The sequence below is a fragment of the Patiria miniata genome, unplaced genomic scaffold (genome assembly GCF_015706575.1).
Source record: "Patiria miniata isolate m_02_andy unplaced genomic scaffold, ASM1570657v1 HiC_scaffold_10, whole genome shotgun sequence".
In the NCBI taxonomy this organism is placed as follows: Eukaryota; Metazoa; Echinodermata; class Asteroidea; order Valvatida; family Asterinidae; genus Patiria; species Patiria miniata.
The window spans coordinates 8063397-8080862 of record NW_024037048.1 but is presented as its reverse complement, the minus strand read 5'-3'; positions in this window follow the sequence as shown (position 1 = coordinate 8080862).

Below are 17466 nucleotides of genomic sequence, written 5' to 3'. Positions count from 1 at the left end.
TGTTTTAAAGTGGCTTTTAAACGCTGAAACTCTCTTAAAAAGTAAAAAAAAAATGTACGGAAGTTTCATATAGCCTACATTGTAGTTGCCTTAGAAGCGAATACCTTTGATATACCGATGTACTATACTTGATGTTTGCGCTTTTACAAATTATAAAATAATGTAATTAAGATACATGAATAAAATACAGGACTAAATAGATATTTAAAGAGCATGTTAGTTTTCTACACACCATAATAAAGTGTGTAAAGCTTTATGAAAGATAAAACCTCGTCGCGTACTTAGTAGTGGCCATGGTGATGCCCATCCTCTAAATGTTTCAGTGCCTATCGATGTTATCAAATACCACGCATTCCCGGATAACTGAGGGCGCTGTTGTCGTGATGTCATGTCAGGAAGACACTGTTCATATTAGGTGTTTTTCTGTTAAATAGTGAACCCAAAAAAATGTGCTGATTGAAAACATTTGTGAGAAAAGTTTACTCATTGTCTTACTGCAATGAACAAACACAACAACGAATCACTAATGACAAGAAAATTGAGGACAGCGAAATATCCAAAATTTTGGCAACTTTTTGAGCATAAACTAATTGAAGCATTGATGTTTCTGCCTGATAATGACGCCACACTTTTGCTCCCGAATATGGAAATGCGCATTAGCATAACAACCAAAAAGGCACCAAAATACCCTTGAAAATGGCAAAATAAGGTTAAAGGGACACAAAGGTGCATTTGGAAGTATTGCATTAAAATATTTACATTTCATGGCCCTTTAATCTGCACTGTTTTCTCCAAAATGTGGTATATAGTATCTTAGATAAGTTTCTTGTCCATGCACCACCTTTTTCTCGGGACTATTTGAACACGGTGCCCGTTGGCCAAGGGCGGATCCAGGGGGGGGGGGGCCAAAGGGGGCCATGGCCCCCCCCAAAACGAAACCAATTTTTTTTTTTTTATGTGACATCGCAATAAAGGCAGGCAATGAGTACACCACCATCTTTTCCTCAAAAAAACATTGGTTAAAGTGGTCAGAAATTGCCTCAGATCGCACCACAGAGCATCTAGAATCCAAAAAATTTTCGGGGCCCTTAAGCGGGCCCCGAACCCCACGCCGTAATTTTTTGGACCCAATTTTTTGGGGGACAAAAAAATTTTTTGGCCCCCCCCCAAAATTGTGTTCTGGATCCGCCCTTGCCGTTGGCATCAGTTGGGTCCCCCCCCCCCCCCCCCCCCCGCTTTTCGAACACCAACACGGTGACGGCCGGACCCGTCTCTAAAATCATACGAAATTGCTGCTTCTTGTTCTCAAGCAGGTATAGAGATACAAACTCTGCAAGTATTTCAGATTTCTTCCATTTAGGTTATGCAAAATATCCACAAATAATACCATTTACTACGGCCACTGACGAAGTGTACGATTCATCATTATTTTGTGTAGAAACAAAAATTGGGGTAATAACAGGACAACCATTGCAAAATGTACAAACAAAAAAAACCAGTTCGTTGATAACGGTGTGCCTCGATCGCCCTTTCAAAGAAAACTGTCTTTGTTTAAATTAATTAACCTCGATAACGATGAATTCGCAGAATGTTTACTGACATCTCTTCTACATCAGTATCAAAAACTCATCCTAAATATAGGCATATAAAATACTCATTATATTCATATATCAATCAGGCATTAAAATTCAATTGATTAAAGGCTGTATTCTGTATTTTTTATTTTTATTTAATTATTTTGGCAAATAATGAACAAACATACAGTGGTACATAAAAAATGAAGTTATTACATGCAAATACAAAGCCAAGGATAACCCCAAAAGCTGTTTATAAGACGTCTTATTTCCACCGGGATCCTTAAAAACACAACAAAAATTACACAGGAAATAGCAAAGAATGCATCATTAAAAACTCTGATAGGATTTCAGGCAACCACTTCCTCTGGATTCTCGCTGAGGAAGTCTAAGAACTGTCTCCTCCCACTCAGGAACAGCATAGACTCTGCCGAATTAAACAAAACAACAAACGAAGTCATTGAAATCTGCATTTTCTAAACTGAAAAAGGAAATGGTGAAAATGAAGAAGACCGCCGATATTGAAGGGGTTTATAGGTGCATTAAAGGCACCATTTTCTTTTCAGCATTTTGTTCGTTTATAATAGCACCAGTCAAAATCCATAGCAGAATGTTCAAAACCTAACCTGAGGAAGTTTGAACTCAGTGGGTGTTATACTTTTCAATGAAAACAGTTCGTCCATAGTACCTCTTTTTCAAAAATCAGTCAGTTAACTGATCATTCGAAATGATACATTTCTTGATTTTTGTTTCCATTTTCCTATGACAGCAAGCCAGACGGAATTCTTTCGCGGGGCGTTTAGTACCCGCAGCATACGCCCGTAGGTAAGGTTTTGGATAATAATTCGGTACATTATACTTTTGGGATAAATGCAAATAATCCTACATACCTTTGATCATACCGAGAGATGGTGCAGTACCATGTACAGCTTTTTGAAAATATGCCACAGGTATTACTTATTGGGCTCAGAATATGCAGGTTTGAACAACAATGCAGTTACCTTAAAGATACAGTCCATCATTTGTAATTTTGTTCGTTTGAAGCAACGAAAGTGTTCAAAATCTAATGAAGGATACTGAAACTATTAACCCAATGAAGTTTCAGCTCAGCTTCAGCTGTATATTCCGAGAAAAACAGCATTCTAGGATCTCAATTTCAAATCAAAAGTTGCTGAATCATGTTTTGAATTGTATTGAATTGCAGCTATACGCGATGTCGCGCACTGATCCGACGAATTATAGCAACCGCGCGCGCCTGTGCGTCGAGCCAATGAGAGCGCGCGCTGCGCCGAATAACAAAACGAACTACTAATTTAAATTTTCCTACGGTGCGTCTTAAGACGCAAGGGCGGATCCAGAACACAATTTTAGGGGGGGCCAAAAAAAAAATTTGGTCCCCCCAAACTGAAGTGGGTCAAAAAATTACGGCGTGGGGTTCGGGGCCCGCTTAAGGGCCCCGAAAATTTTTTGGATTCTAGATGCTCTGTGGTGCGATCTGAGGCAATTTCTGACCACTTTGACCAATGTTTTTTTGAGGAAAAGATGGTGGTGTACTCATTGCCTGCCTTTATTGCGATGTTACATAAAAAAAAAAAAAAAATTGGTTTCGTTTTGGGGGGGGGGGGGCCATGGCCCCCTTTGGCCCCCCCTGGATCCGCCCTTGTTAAGACGCACCGTTGGAAAGGCCTTCTTTCGTTGATTACTTCAGAATGATAGCTTGCCAGAAAGATTAATTTCACAGGGAGTTTAGTCCACTTACTATCTTTCAACCAAGTATGTTTTTCAACAATAATACGCCAGTTACTTTTTCGGATGGCTGCAAATGATGGACTATAGCTTTAAGCATGGAACAACTGCATGAACGTGCGATGGGTCCTCCGGCCCCAGTATCACCCCGTTCATCATCAGCCTATGTAGCACGATGTATGACAGAGGACTCCATCCTCTATTGTGTTGTTATTGTGTTACCAGAATCACAGGATTTTTTTTTAGGTATCTAGGGGGATGTGTTAGGTAAAAATAATCTGGGGTGTGTATATGGAGATTGGGGGGGGGGGGGATGCCGCTCTATCACATATCGTTCTGGGTATATTCATCATGCCAACCATGACTCAGCTCCTTTTGGTGTTTGAAGTCAAACTTTTGACACGCTTGAAGGCATTAAGATGATTTGCGTTCCTCCCAAAAGTAAAATACAATTATAACGCTTACTGTGATTAAAGATGGTACTGGTACTAGACACCCCGCAAAATTATTCCGTCTGGCTTGTTGTCATGTAAAGAAATAAAGAAATGTAGGTGATTTCCAACGATCAGTCATTATTTGCTGCTTATTGAAAATAAAGAGTGCTATGGACGAAATGGCGTCTCGTGATGAAAATATTGTGCATTACTGTTTCCTCGGAAAGTCTGATATCTGAGTTCGTATGAAATTATTTTTGTAAATTTTTTCGGTTCGGATTTTATCATCGAGTTTTGGATATGTTGTATATATGGTTATAAACATCCACATCCCAATACAACGGTACATGCATGTTGCGTTCTATTCTGACTAATTACACCATTCAAAAACTTACCACCGTACGTCTTGGGTCGCACGATCCTCACCGGTTCACTGGATTTGACTGTGAAGTGGAAGACGTTGGTGGTGTCGTGCGCCTCGGTCCTGGGGTCAACGACCTCGGCGTGAACTCTGACCTGCATGAAGTTCCTCTCCGTGTAGGCCACCTGGGAGGACAGGTAGAGCAGGTCGCCGACTTCCACTGGCTTCTGGAACTGAATGTCGCTCATAGATTGGAAGATGGGCCTCGTATGACTGACAAGAACAATTTAGCAACACATAAAATTAACACGGTATACTTTTACGGACGAAAACGGAAACTCAGTCTCCACTTGCACATTTACTGTTCTGATTACAAAGTGCAAGCCTACGTCGTTCCCCCTCCCGGTGTCCTGAGAGCGAGGCCCCCACAAAACCCCCCAAAATGTGTCCCTCGCCCAAGAAGAGTCTCTTTTTAAATAATAAACCAGAGGAGGAATGTGAACGACTTGTTTTTAAACTTGATGCTAATTCCCTTCACCCCAATTTATGAAATATGAATAAAGTGATAAGAAAAGGGAGAAGGGAAAAGAGCGTCACATGGGTCCATCCGTACTCCCTTAAAATACCGATGCACCTTCCCCTGCCCCTTTCCTATGCCCTGAAAAATTACTGGCTTCGCCACTGATAAAAAATGCATGTACATTGAACAATTGTCTTCGGTCTTGTATGACTACAACTTTTTGGTTGAATTTAACAGAAATTCTAACCCGAACAACTAGTTACGGCACAACCCAATTTTTGGTAGCTGCAGTTTTCAGCCTTTCTTGGGTAAAATTAACCCAGGCAATTTTTAGTGTAGGCGTGTTATTCTACCCACAGAGAAACCCCCGATATAAAAAGAAACAAAAATTATCTGAAACCCCGCCAAGTAGATTATTCTTTATGGGGAAAAGCTCTTGAACAAACAACAAGTGCGACTGCACAATAAGCTCTGGCTGCGCCGTCTTGCATGAAAGTCTAGCATGAAATGATACAATTACTCACTTGGTCGTGTTTGTCAATTGAAATAAGTATTTTCCCAATTTTTTTGAAAGTCACAATGCAAAATAATAGCGACTTTCATAATGCAATTGTATCCTCACTCACTCCTACGCCCTGGAGACTCGCAAAACTGACACAGGGCCAGAGGCAGGGGTGATGTATAGTGACAGGTGTGTAGAAGCCCCCTTACAATTCCTGAGTTCGTATCGCACAAAAACACCCCGTGACTATAACATAACCACACATTTTCTTGCCTCTATTAAAAAAAATTCATAAACTACGTCACTTATTATTACAAACAATTATTGTCAACTATTTGGTGTATTTTGTTTGCTTTTTTGTGGACAGTTAAAATTTGGTACTTTTTTATGGGAAACTCAGGGGGTTTGGTTTGACCAGCCTCCTGGTAGCTGTCTGCCATGCATCGCTCCTCCAGATCCTCTTGGCTCTGGGCAAGCTGGCTGAACAGACCCGACCGATCCTGTTGTTCCTTACTGCTTGAAGGGAAAAAACACCCCAAAATATTTCGAACATGTGTGTATACGTGCTTTTTAGGTGTGGCACCTTGAAAAAAAGATTTTCAAATTGAATTGAAAATGTTCTGGCATAACATCAGCTTTCCAAGGATGTTACATTCCTGATACAGAGAATGAACCCATATTGAGCTGGAGTCATTCACCAGTCAATTAAAAGTCACCCTGTCTCATGTCAAATATTAAAGTTGGTGTATACGTGCTTTTTAGGTGTGGCACCCTGAAAAATAGATTTTCAAATTGAATTGATAATTTCTTAGCATTACATTACGTATGAGCTTTCCAATGATACATCGCACGAAAAAATTGGCCCACAACAAGTAATCAATTAATTAAATAATTTCAACTTTGGAATTAAGAGCGGGACGCTCCTAATTCGTTCTAAATAGTTCGCGCAATTTCTGAATTGAAGCCCGCCATTTAAAAACCACTTTTTAAGACTGTATAAAGGCCTGCAAAAACAAACAAGCAAATTAATTTCTTACAAGACATTATTTTCATTTAAATATCGTTCTGAAAAGAAAATCGAAACTTTGAAAAGGGACGTTCATAGCAACTTTAACCCTAAAGGGGCCGGGTTATTTTGACCATCTCTCAGCCGGGGGGGGGGGGCGATTCGGCCCCCCCCTAAGATCTCGGCCATCGAGTGACGAAAAATTTTGAAACTCGATACATGCATAGAGCAACTCTTCCTTGACATTCCCAAGAAATTTCATGACTATAGGTCAAAGGGTTTTGGAATTACGGCTAATTAATTATTCATATGTACGAATGGCAATTCTGCTCTGTGTACACGACGTATATGCGAAAATTCAGTTTTCACGGCGGAAAATTTTTCGCTACGCGGCAACCCGTGGTCCGATTTTTATGTTTTTGGTATCAAAAGATGCGCAAAGCTCGAGGCTAAAAAGTCATAACAGCTATCACGGAAAATGTTGAGGGGGGGGGGGGCGGATTCCGCCCCCCGGCCCTTTTAGGGTTTAACTGCGATATGGTGTATATAAAAAAAGAGAAGATTCACCTGAATTCATACAAAGGAAGAGATGTACAACAATAATTCGGTATGTGATTGTACAAATAAACAATTGCTAATTGATTACAATATCTAGGCAAAATTCTGAAAGAAAACCTGAAACCTATGACGGTTCTTGATAAGGCCAAAACAAAAATATTCGGTCTTTGGTCAGACCAAAGTTCCGGAATTGACGCGGGGACGCGGCTTTTTTTTTTTTCTTCAAGCTTGGATTGTACAGACAAGGTGGGGTACTATTTTGTTTTTTTTTGGTGTCCTCGTGGACATTGGTGTCCTCTGTAATTTGCCTTGGTGCTCTCAATCATTTGCCTTGGTGCAATTTCCCATTCCTTGGTGCTTTTTGGTAAAAAAACAATTGGGGAGGTGCGGCAATAGAGGGCGCTGTTGGAGCTACCACGGAACATTTTGAAAAAAAAAATTGACGCACATGATTAAAATCGACGCGCGCGCTGACCAGAGACCGACTTATTTTTTGGGGGGCCTAAAGTAATTACAGTTCACGCGACATTTGGTTATTTAAACGTACCTCCACACTTGTTGCGTGCCGATCAATTTCATAAATTGTTTACTAACTGAGGAAAGAAAAAAAATAAGACAGAAAATTTCAAGAAGAGAATTAAGTATTATAAGAAAACATTATAACAACAGTAGCTTGACAATGTTTGGTTCTAAAAGAACCAAAAGAGAGAACTTTTTGTTATGAAATATAAGCAAAATCATTTCATTTTCGAAAAATTATCAATCTTTTAAACAACCCAAACGCAGACTTCATGATCCCGCCTCCTCGCTAGTCAGGGTAGTTTTATACTCTTTACGTCGTAGGACGGTACCCTGGCAAACCGAGTACACATCAATATTTACTGTTTTGACACTGGTCGTCAACCAATCAGATTGACTGCGTATATGTGGACGTTTCCCTACGCACTGAATATTCATGATTCTGGATCTATACGAGGTCATTTTTCTGGAGCTTCTTTATAGTCAATCGGAGAGCGCGTTAGATGAAGTATTTTAGCGCAATTTGTTTATGCAACAAACAATAATTTACGGCGACTGTTGTTGACGTAAAATTATGAGAACGAAATGTGAGGCATTTTTCGGTCTAAACTGCCTACATGATCATCAGAGAATTCCCATTCTATATCTCTTGAATCATTGGAATGGTATCTACAGAGATTGTTTTGTTGGGCGAGGAGGGGGTGCTATACATGGCCTACCAATCAGTGTTAGCCAAAGTCTAGTATGTAGCGCCATAATGTGGGGACGGACGTACAGACGCACGTAGATGATTTCGTATCGGTGGTCAGCTTTTGTGTCAAGTGATCTGATTGGATAGAAATGTTGTCAATCCAAATTTGGAAACGTTATGATTGTCGCGCGAGGTAGCATATAGACCTTTCTATTCTTTGTAACATTGAGCGCCATTTTGTATGGGCTGCCGCATGGGCATAAACTGAAGCCATGGTTTGCCACACATTTTTCCCAAAACAGTCCTAATAACACCTTCATTAGATAACAAAAAGCATGTTGAGGAAGTACGAGTACCTTGTAGCGTTTGTTGATACTTTTGTATTTTCAACTATCACATAATATTTTTGTAATCGTTAATAACTATTCTTCATTTTTGCAGTGTTGGGCCTTCCATAGTTCGGTAACCCGTGGCTGGGCACTCGATTTGACAGGGAACCATCGAATACGACGTACAAGAGTAACACTGGTTAGCCATGATTTGGTCCCAAAAAATACAAAAATTACTTTGTTTCATCGTTGGCAGCGCGGCTTCAGCCTCGCGATTCCAATGAGCTGAAATGAGCCGAATTGAAGCTGTCGTGTTTACATCTGGAAGTCTGATCCTTCCAAGAACACGGACAGACCTGGAAAAAAAAAACAAGCACGGTCACTAGAAGCTTATCTTATGTTTTGATTCGCATCTGAAATGCAAGTACCATGAATATCAGACAACTTCAAAGGTCCACAGAAGGATACAGTTCGCATGGGCAAAATCGGGAAGTTGGGATTTATTTTGCGGGATAAGAATCTTCCACTGTCATTGAGGAAGCCACGGTTAACCAATGCATAGGTGATCCCTCGAGGTCGAGGAAGATGTTCTCCACAGGAAAAACAAAGTTATCAAGGTTGAGGTAGAAGATACCTAAGGTGACTCCTTCGAGACTCAAAAGTCCGATTGTAAACCAGCCTCGGTGGGTGCAACTATTGCGCAATCTCCCGCCAACTCAAGAAGATTTACTGCAGACATAGTGATCTTAGTTTCGGCGCGCAGCCGGGAAAGGTGGAAGAGTTTTCCCATTCATGCCGCACTCGATGCTTACCCCAGGTTGAAGGCGGTCACCGACGAGAAACAGAATGGTGGCTAAGTAAGGAGAGAAGAGGGTGGGAGCAATGACGCAGCCCTGCATGACTCCAGTTTGGATAGTGAACGAGGCCGACTCTGAGCCATTACACAGGATGGTGGCCGTCATGTCATCATGCAGAAACCTGAGGATACCAATGAACTTTTGTGGACAACCGAACCGAAAGAGTAAGCACCACAGTCCACAGGGCCTCACGATTGACAGAGTCGAATGCCTTTGTGGGGTCAACAATAGCGAAGTACAATTCTTGGTGCTGTAGTTGGTCTGAATCATGTTGAGGAGGATACGAGCGAGTATTTTTCTAACAATGGAGAGGAGAGATATTCCACGATACTTACCGCAGCAGGACATGTTCCCTTTCTTAAAGATGGCGACTGCTGCATTTCTCAGGTCTGGGGAATCATCTCCTTTCTCCAGATCTTGACTATAATGTTGTAGAGTCGATTTGTCAAGGCCACAACAACAATTTTGATGACTTCAGCTTCTTCTTCTTCTTCTTGAGTGTGGTCTGAGTTGGTGCTGAGTCCATCCTATGACGGGAATGTCAAAATGGATCTCACTAGATGGTGATCAGTCAACAGTCGTCCGAACCTCTCATGATACGAGTGATACGAACATCATTTAGATCTCGTCTCCGAACAGTTACAAAGTCCAGGAGGTGCCAGTGTTTCGAGCGGGGGTGTCTCCAATTTATCTTAAACTTATCGCTCTGTCTGAAAATGGTGTTGGTGATGACTAGGTTGTGCTCAGCGCACTTGCTAGGCAGGAGGAGACCGTTGGAGTTAGCCTTCCCTATACCTTCTTTACCAGTGATGCCATTCCAGAGGTCTGAGTGTTTGCCAACCCTTGCGCTGAAGTCCCCGAGCTTATCAGTTCTAGGAATTTTGGCAAGGACAGCATCATAATGAAAATAATGATTTGATTGTCGAGAAGAGATAGTGTCAGAAATGATGAACTTGGAAGCAGAACTGGAGTAGAAGAGATAATCAATTTAATCAAGAAAAAGAAAAGGATATGGGCAGGCCACATTGCCAGAAGACACGATCATAGGTGGACTCTAAAGATTACAAATTGGATACCAAGGACAATATGGGAGAAGCATGGAGACAAAGCGCCGAGCTAGATGGACGAAATACGGGACAATAAGGGCCGCAGTGGAGCAGAGATGGGGCATTCGATGAGGATTTCCTCCTGCAATGGAGCGACAGAGCAGAATAGAATAAAAGAGATGTACCAAAGATACGTCTGGAAATTGTTGCCGTCACAGACCATGTTGCTTTTGGTACACTATATCGGAAGAAACGCTCTTGGTATAAAATGCCAAATCACCAGATCATCTGCGGCAAAAGAGAATGGATAATTTAATGTCATATTACCTTTTTAGAACGGCTAGGAATAGCATGATGGCTGCACAGATGGTTAAAAACTCACTGGCGAAGATGGTGCCACACACAGCATTGCTCGACAGCATGCCAAAACTAGGGCACTGGAATCACCTCCGGCGGTAATCTATTTTTTGTTAATACAAAATATTGAAAGCGCAACTATTTACACTGGAGAACTCTGTAGAAAATCACTGAACAACGACAACGACCTCTATATTCCCCCCAGATAAAAAATTGTCTCGTTACGCTACATGCGTCGCAGTAATGAAGTTGAAGGTTGTTTAGAAAATCCCTCGACAAGTTAGTCACGTAAAGAAAGCCCAAACAAAAATGAATTTGTACTCCGTTTTGGTCCAACAACAGTGTATGCAACGCTGTGGCATACAAGTCACAGGGCTCTCTTATTGTCAGCCTTAATCTTTGTAAACTAATTCCACAATATTCATAGGCGTCTAAAACGGTAGGAAAAGGTCCGAGTCAAAACACAGCACGGTTCGCATTTAAAGACACATTCACGAATGCTGCACCATCGGGCCATCCCCAGTGAAGCAAGGTTGTCCCGGAAAAAGCCCACAGAAATATGAGTGGGAGCTACACAGGTGGCTTAGGAACCGTCACCGTGATTTTCAACAAGCGGCATGATTCGGATGAACGGCCGGGTTTTTAAAAAGGCGGCTAGGTCAATCAGTCGGGCATATCGCCCCTACAAGCGCCCTCAATAATGGCGCCAGAGAAATGTTAGTGTGTAATAGCACCTAGTTCATCTGCGGATGCCGGACCCGGTGGCGTATCCAGAGGGGGGGGGGGGATTTTTTTTCACAACAATTTTTGTTCAGCAATTATTTCAACAAATGGTAAGAGAGTTCTGACACCAATCCCAAAAAAGAAAACACGCTCAAAAACCATTACAATGCGCCGTGAAAATGGGTATATAATTTGCAGTAGGCCCCTATGCATTATAATGGTCAGTTTTGAAGTGCGCCCCCATTTGGAAGGTGGGTACCAGCCCCCCTGAATTTGAACTTGTCTGACAAAGGACGAAATTAAACATTGGAAGTGCTTTAAATCGATGTTGATGGACGAATTTTAATATTACAAACGGTATATTCGAGTGGTACACGTTTTATAATAGCTGGGAAAACCTATAATATTCATGAATACGTAGAAGGAAAGGTGTTTTTTTTTTGGGGGGGGGGCGGGGGAGGGAGGGGCGGACATTGATGATTGGTCACCTGCAGTCGCCAGTGGCCTGCAGATTACATTGTTGATGGTACATGTATACATACAATGGCTAACCTCAAGTGTTTACGTGTAATCATACGTTAACAAGGAGCCATATACTGATTTGGGTGTTGTTGTTTTTTTGTTTTTTTTTACTAGACTATATTCATACATCGAACGCAGTCATTCATGTCCAGTTTGAACTGGCAGATCATCCATCACGAATTCGGTTGGGTGGGGAAGAAATTTGGACGAGGAAGTGGACCGTGTCTAGTGGCTTTGATAACGAAACAGGTAAAATGGCGATGTGGTGAAAAACAATATAATGCAGGTGGAGCTTGTTCCCAGTTCCCAGGGTCCTTGTTCCCAGTTCCCAGGGTCTACCTCGCGACAATAGAAGACCCTGGGAGAGAAACTTGCTTCGCTTAGTCTGATCGATTCCGTAACAGCAAGTATGGATTTACATCGTGTACATTGGTGGTTTTTTTCTCTTTCCTAAAACGTGATTTACGTAAACAGAAATGGTTAGACCAGTCTTCAGTCAAATTAAGTGGGGCTCTCGGGTGTCGGGCCAGGTGGACTTTATATCTGTAGAGGCTTATATTAAGTTTTGATTCGCATTTTAAATGTATGTACCATGAATATCATACAACTTCATAAGTCCACAGAAGGACACAGATGGCATGGGCAAAATTGGGGCAGTTGGGATTGATTTTGCGGGTCGGAATAGAATCACCCACTATACTGTGTGATATATTGAAATTAATATATACACGACAAGCTACACTCGGTGTCATTTACCATAAGGAATTAAACTTTAATGAATATAAGGCACTGACCAACTTGCAAAGGCCCAGGTTCGTGGTCCAAACAGTTAATTAGAATGCATTATTCTGCTACATCTCTAACGATCGCCAAAGCTTGTTGTCTGAGAAAGAAGCGTTGTTTATGCAATAACACAGCAGAGGTAGAACATTCTCCACAGACTGCACTGTAACTATATGTTTATATTAGGCCCCCCAAAAAAGTCTCCGGTTTCTGGTATGCGCGCCGTAGCCATGCGCGTCGGCAAAATGAAAAAGGTTTTTTTTCAATGAAAGATGATGTCTCAAAACCGCCAAATTCACTGGTTTGACTGGAATTCTGCTGCTGCACAATTTTAACCTTTTTTTTAGATGGGGTTATGATCGAGAATAAGCTTAATGTAGCCTCTCTGAACTCCCATATATTTGCACTAAGTTTAGTCGGGGACCATTTGCAGTCATCAGTCGACATTTGTAGCAAAAAAGTCAGGTAAAAAAAAAAAAAAAAAGCCGCGTCGCCGCACCACTTTTTGGACAAGCTCCATACCAGAAACCGGAGACTTTTTTTTTGGCCTTAGTTAAGTCTTTTTTTTATATAAGCACTTTTTAACAGCGACGATCTCAAAGGCAATGTACAGCATGTGCAAACAGTAAAAAACGAAACTACCAAAATATTTTGAAATACCTCACTTGACTGTAAATATCATTGCACTTGGTGTGCTTTCATTTTCAAGAAAAGTGGACTTTATATCATTTTCCAACGATAGTTTTGCCGAACCATCACCATCGTTGTTGAGGGATCTTTTTTTCAGGATGGCTGCTTTTCCACTTCAAGAAACATCACTCGTTTTAGAGGTCGTCTTCTTTGGATGAGATTTTCTCGAAAAATCATCGGTCAACCCATCAAGAATAAAAAATAGAGTGAAAGATGACATGTTGATCATCATTCCTCTGTGCAGCCTTTCAATGAGCATTGTTATTTTTAATACAATTCCGTCAATTTAAAAAACCGACTTCTTCATCCTCATTCACTGGGTCAGTAAAATATCCTATCTGGAAACATCACGCTAAACATCTCTACAACAGTTATAGAACAAATATTATACCGTCCGTGCTCTTAAAGGTACAACCTAGTAAATAGACCAAAAATTCGTCTGCCGAGCTCATAAATAAAAGTTATACACTTAAATTCTTCTATATTAGAGATTGTTTTTGTTTTTTCGAAATGACTACCTTTCCAGTTTCGGAAACATTAGACGTTTTAAGAGTGTTCTTCTTTGGGTGAGAATTTCAACCAAAAGTCATCGGGTCAACCCACCAAAAATTGAAAAGAAAACGAAAGATCACATAATTTATTGATTATCATTCTTTCTGAGCAGCGTGAACACCTGTGTGAGATTTTTGTATATTTTTTAAAGAAATTTGAATTATGGGGATTTAACACTGGTGTCGATGGGAATTTCAATACTGGGACGCACCCTTCAAGAAATTCAATTTTATATTTTCTCCTCACGAATTTGCAACTTGTTCCCTAGCTATGTGTTATTGAAACAAAAAGATTGACCTACTTTCGGGCGTCTGCAACCCTCCGAAAAAGAGGCTTTTGCTTTTTAGTTACCTTGCGCACACAGAGATCCGTCCTACGTATTACTGGTTATTTGTCCATTCATTGTAAATACTGATATAGGGAGGGATAGAGTCTACCTTCGAGGACCCAATTATTGTCAAGCGGCAAGCAACTCGAAATATTTAATGTTATATTTCCATAACGAAACACGGGCCGATGTTTTTCGTTCGGTTTCTCATCCAAAAGTGACGATATTTTGTATTGCTAAAAAAATATAGCATTTTAAATATAGATGATCGAGTTTAAACTCGAAATCAGCTGTCACAGTAGGCCTATTGAAATTCATTCACCGCGCCACATGCACAGCGCGTCATAAAGCCTGAAAGTTGACCCCTGGTGGCATGCTTCCAGACCCCTCGAAAGGGGAAATTAGCGTGTAAACGTCTAAACTTAAATATGTCTTTTGGGACATACCATTTAAAAAAAACCTTAAAGGACTTATTTTCATTTAGAAACAAGTCTAAAATGACCGTTGATAAGAACTGTATAAAGCGTGATCCAAACGAGAACGAATAAATCTGAAACAAGCATGATCGAACAATGAGACCTATAGGAACGAAAATCCGGACGTTTATCCTAAATTAAATTCGGGTTAACTGATTTCCAACTGATTTCTCATCATTTTTTTTTCTTGTGAAATGCTAAGATAAAATTCCAACAGAAATGTTTCTCGGGGCTATTACCGTTATAAATCATTCCGTCAAAAATTATAGCAAGAGAAAGGGCAATCCCGTGTAAAATGCCCGTATATATAGAGGGGTTGCAGAGGGCCAGGGGTACGGTCACTGATCTCTATATAAAGACTGGATAGCTAATAAAGAGCCGCACAATGAACGAATTTGACGCCATATTGGTGAGACCGGCTGGTGATCTACAAAGGACAAGTTGCCGTTTTTATAGACAGCATGATTTCTTTTGTAACGTCGCGGTTCACTTGACTCATATTTTGACCACCACCACTGACCAAGGTTAATTACAATTTTTTAACGTCGTGGTTACTAAAATGCCGCAAATATCACTTTTTCGGCGTTTTGAAATAATAATTACTACGGAAATGTGTCCCTTTTAGAACATCATAATATGTGTACGTGACCAAAATGCGCGTCAACTGTTGATACAACGCGCGCGTATTTACGCATAGAACGTTCGTATTATACGCGGCCATCTTCGTGAGACCGGGGGCGAATTGGTCAATATGCAAAGTCTACTGTGTGAATGTTGTATGCATATCCGCTATCCAGTCTTTATATAGAGATCAGTGGGTACGGTCCAGAAGCTCGAAGGCAAAATGTCGCACCTCCAGGCTCTATTAGGGACCACTAGGGTTGCAGACCAGTAAATAAACTGCCATAGACCCCAATGATACGTGCCCCCACTTCCGAAATGCAGGGAAAAAACCTCACAACTCTCCACGGTGTTCGAGACACACATCATATTAAAGCTTATTTCATCATCTTTCATATTCTTTTCAATTTTTTTTTTGGGGGGGGTTAACTAATGACCTTTAGGAGAAATTTCCATCCGAACATGATCAGCCCTTAAAATAGTCCTGAAGCTCATCGCCATTTTGAAAATCGATGCCTACACTCCATTGCAAAATAGAGCGCTTTTAAGGCCCCAATTTCATCCAAATTTCACAGAACTACAAGCTCATAGTCCTGTGCACGGCTTCCACCCAATTTTTTTACAAACCCTCAAGTTCATGGCTTAAAATATGCTCAAATACCGAAGAATTTGAGGCCATGCAAATCGTGATTTGGCCGGCGTAGGAAAGTTTGGACCAATCTACTAGCCTGCATGCCTAGGGAGACCTGTATGGGAGACCTATGCCTACATAGGCCTACCTCTTTTTTTTTGCGAGGTTATTTTATTGCATGCACACTTTCGGCAAGAGAATCTTCCTTCAGAATGTTAAGATGTGCAAAACATAATGTGATATATGTGACTGGGTTAACTTAATGAATGCATGAATAAAAATGTTTTGATATCATTTCTCAGACTTTTGAGCAGAAATGAATTAAAGGGTTTGGAAATATAGGTCTAATCATTTGTGTGAACTGAAATTCCTTGACACAAAATATAACAAGTACTAAACTCTAATACTTTGTTGGTAAAATTAGTCTATCTTAAGTAAGACTATACATGTAGTGTTATGAGCGTTACTCGTTGGCTAATATTTAATTGAGAGTTAAGGCTTTTTTTGGGCCATAATAACTAAGAACACGCGCATGACCTAACTCAATTAAAGATAGATTGTTTCGCAATCAAAATCTTTAAATTTGGTAACAATTAAAAACGAATGAAAGATAGGTCATGCTATTTTAAAAACCATACGCCCTGTGGCGTTAACAATTTCAGAAACGAAAAGAGCGCCCTCAATAAGCTCAAAAGTGGTTATAATGTCACAAGCTCAAATGTACGAGTTATAGGCTGTTTTGCATCCGAGGGCCGCATAGTTCAAATCATCTAAACTGTGCAAGGTGCAACACACTTTGGGTCCACGTTACTGTGGGCGTAATTTTATCTGCCGTCGTCATAGTAGGCCTAGTTTGTCATAATCCAGATAGCACGCACATCATCCCAGTTCCTGAAACGACAAAAGAGCGATGTTATTATTTCGTTATTGGCACTACATTTTAACGTTAAAAGTCTGAATGTCGGTTTTTCGCCTGTCAGTCTCTTTGCTCAATCTCGGACAAGACATTCCCATGCCATGGCTATGAAGAATTTATGACCAGGCGATCCTAAGGTGGCTTATCCGCTCTTTTCACACTTCCGCCATGGGCATGCAGAGCCTCGATCTGGCAACTTTACACAATAAATATAGCCGGTTATGTGGTTCCCGTGTCGGGGTCCAGATCACTGAACCGGCTATTTTTATTGTGTAAAGTTGCCAGATCGAGGCTCTGCATGCCCAATGGCGGAGTGTGAAAAGAGCGAATTGAGCCTGAAGCACTTTCAGCTTGTTACTAACGAAATGGAAAGACCGAAGCATTTAAATAAATGATACAAAACGAGTCTATACTTCTTCAATTCAACGTCAATCTCCACATCAGACAAGTTTTCCGAAACAGGGACGAATCAGAACGCTACATTTGGGAATTCGACCGGACCAAATATGAAATGTATTGGTAAAACTTCAAAATATTAATTAACAATGGCGCCCACAGGCTATTTGAAACGAAATTAAAGTGTTAAAGCAATTGAGAAACCTGAAGTTGGCCTATCACGATATGCCCCACATATTCTTTTCATAACTTTGGAATGTTGTAGCTGATTGGCATGAAAATGTAGTCAACTTTTTACCCAAACTAATTGGATGTCTATGATTGCCAT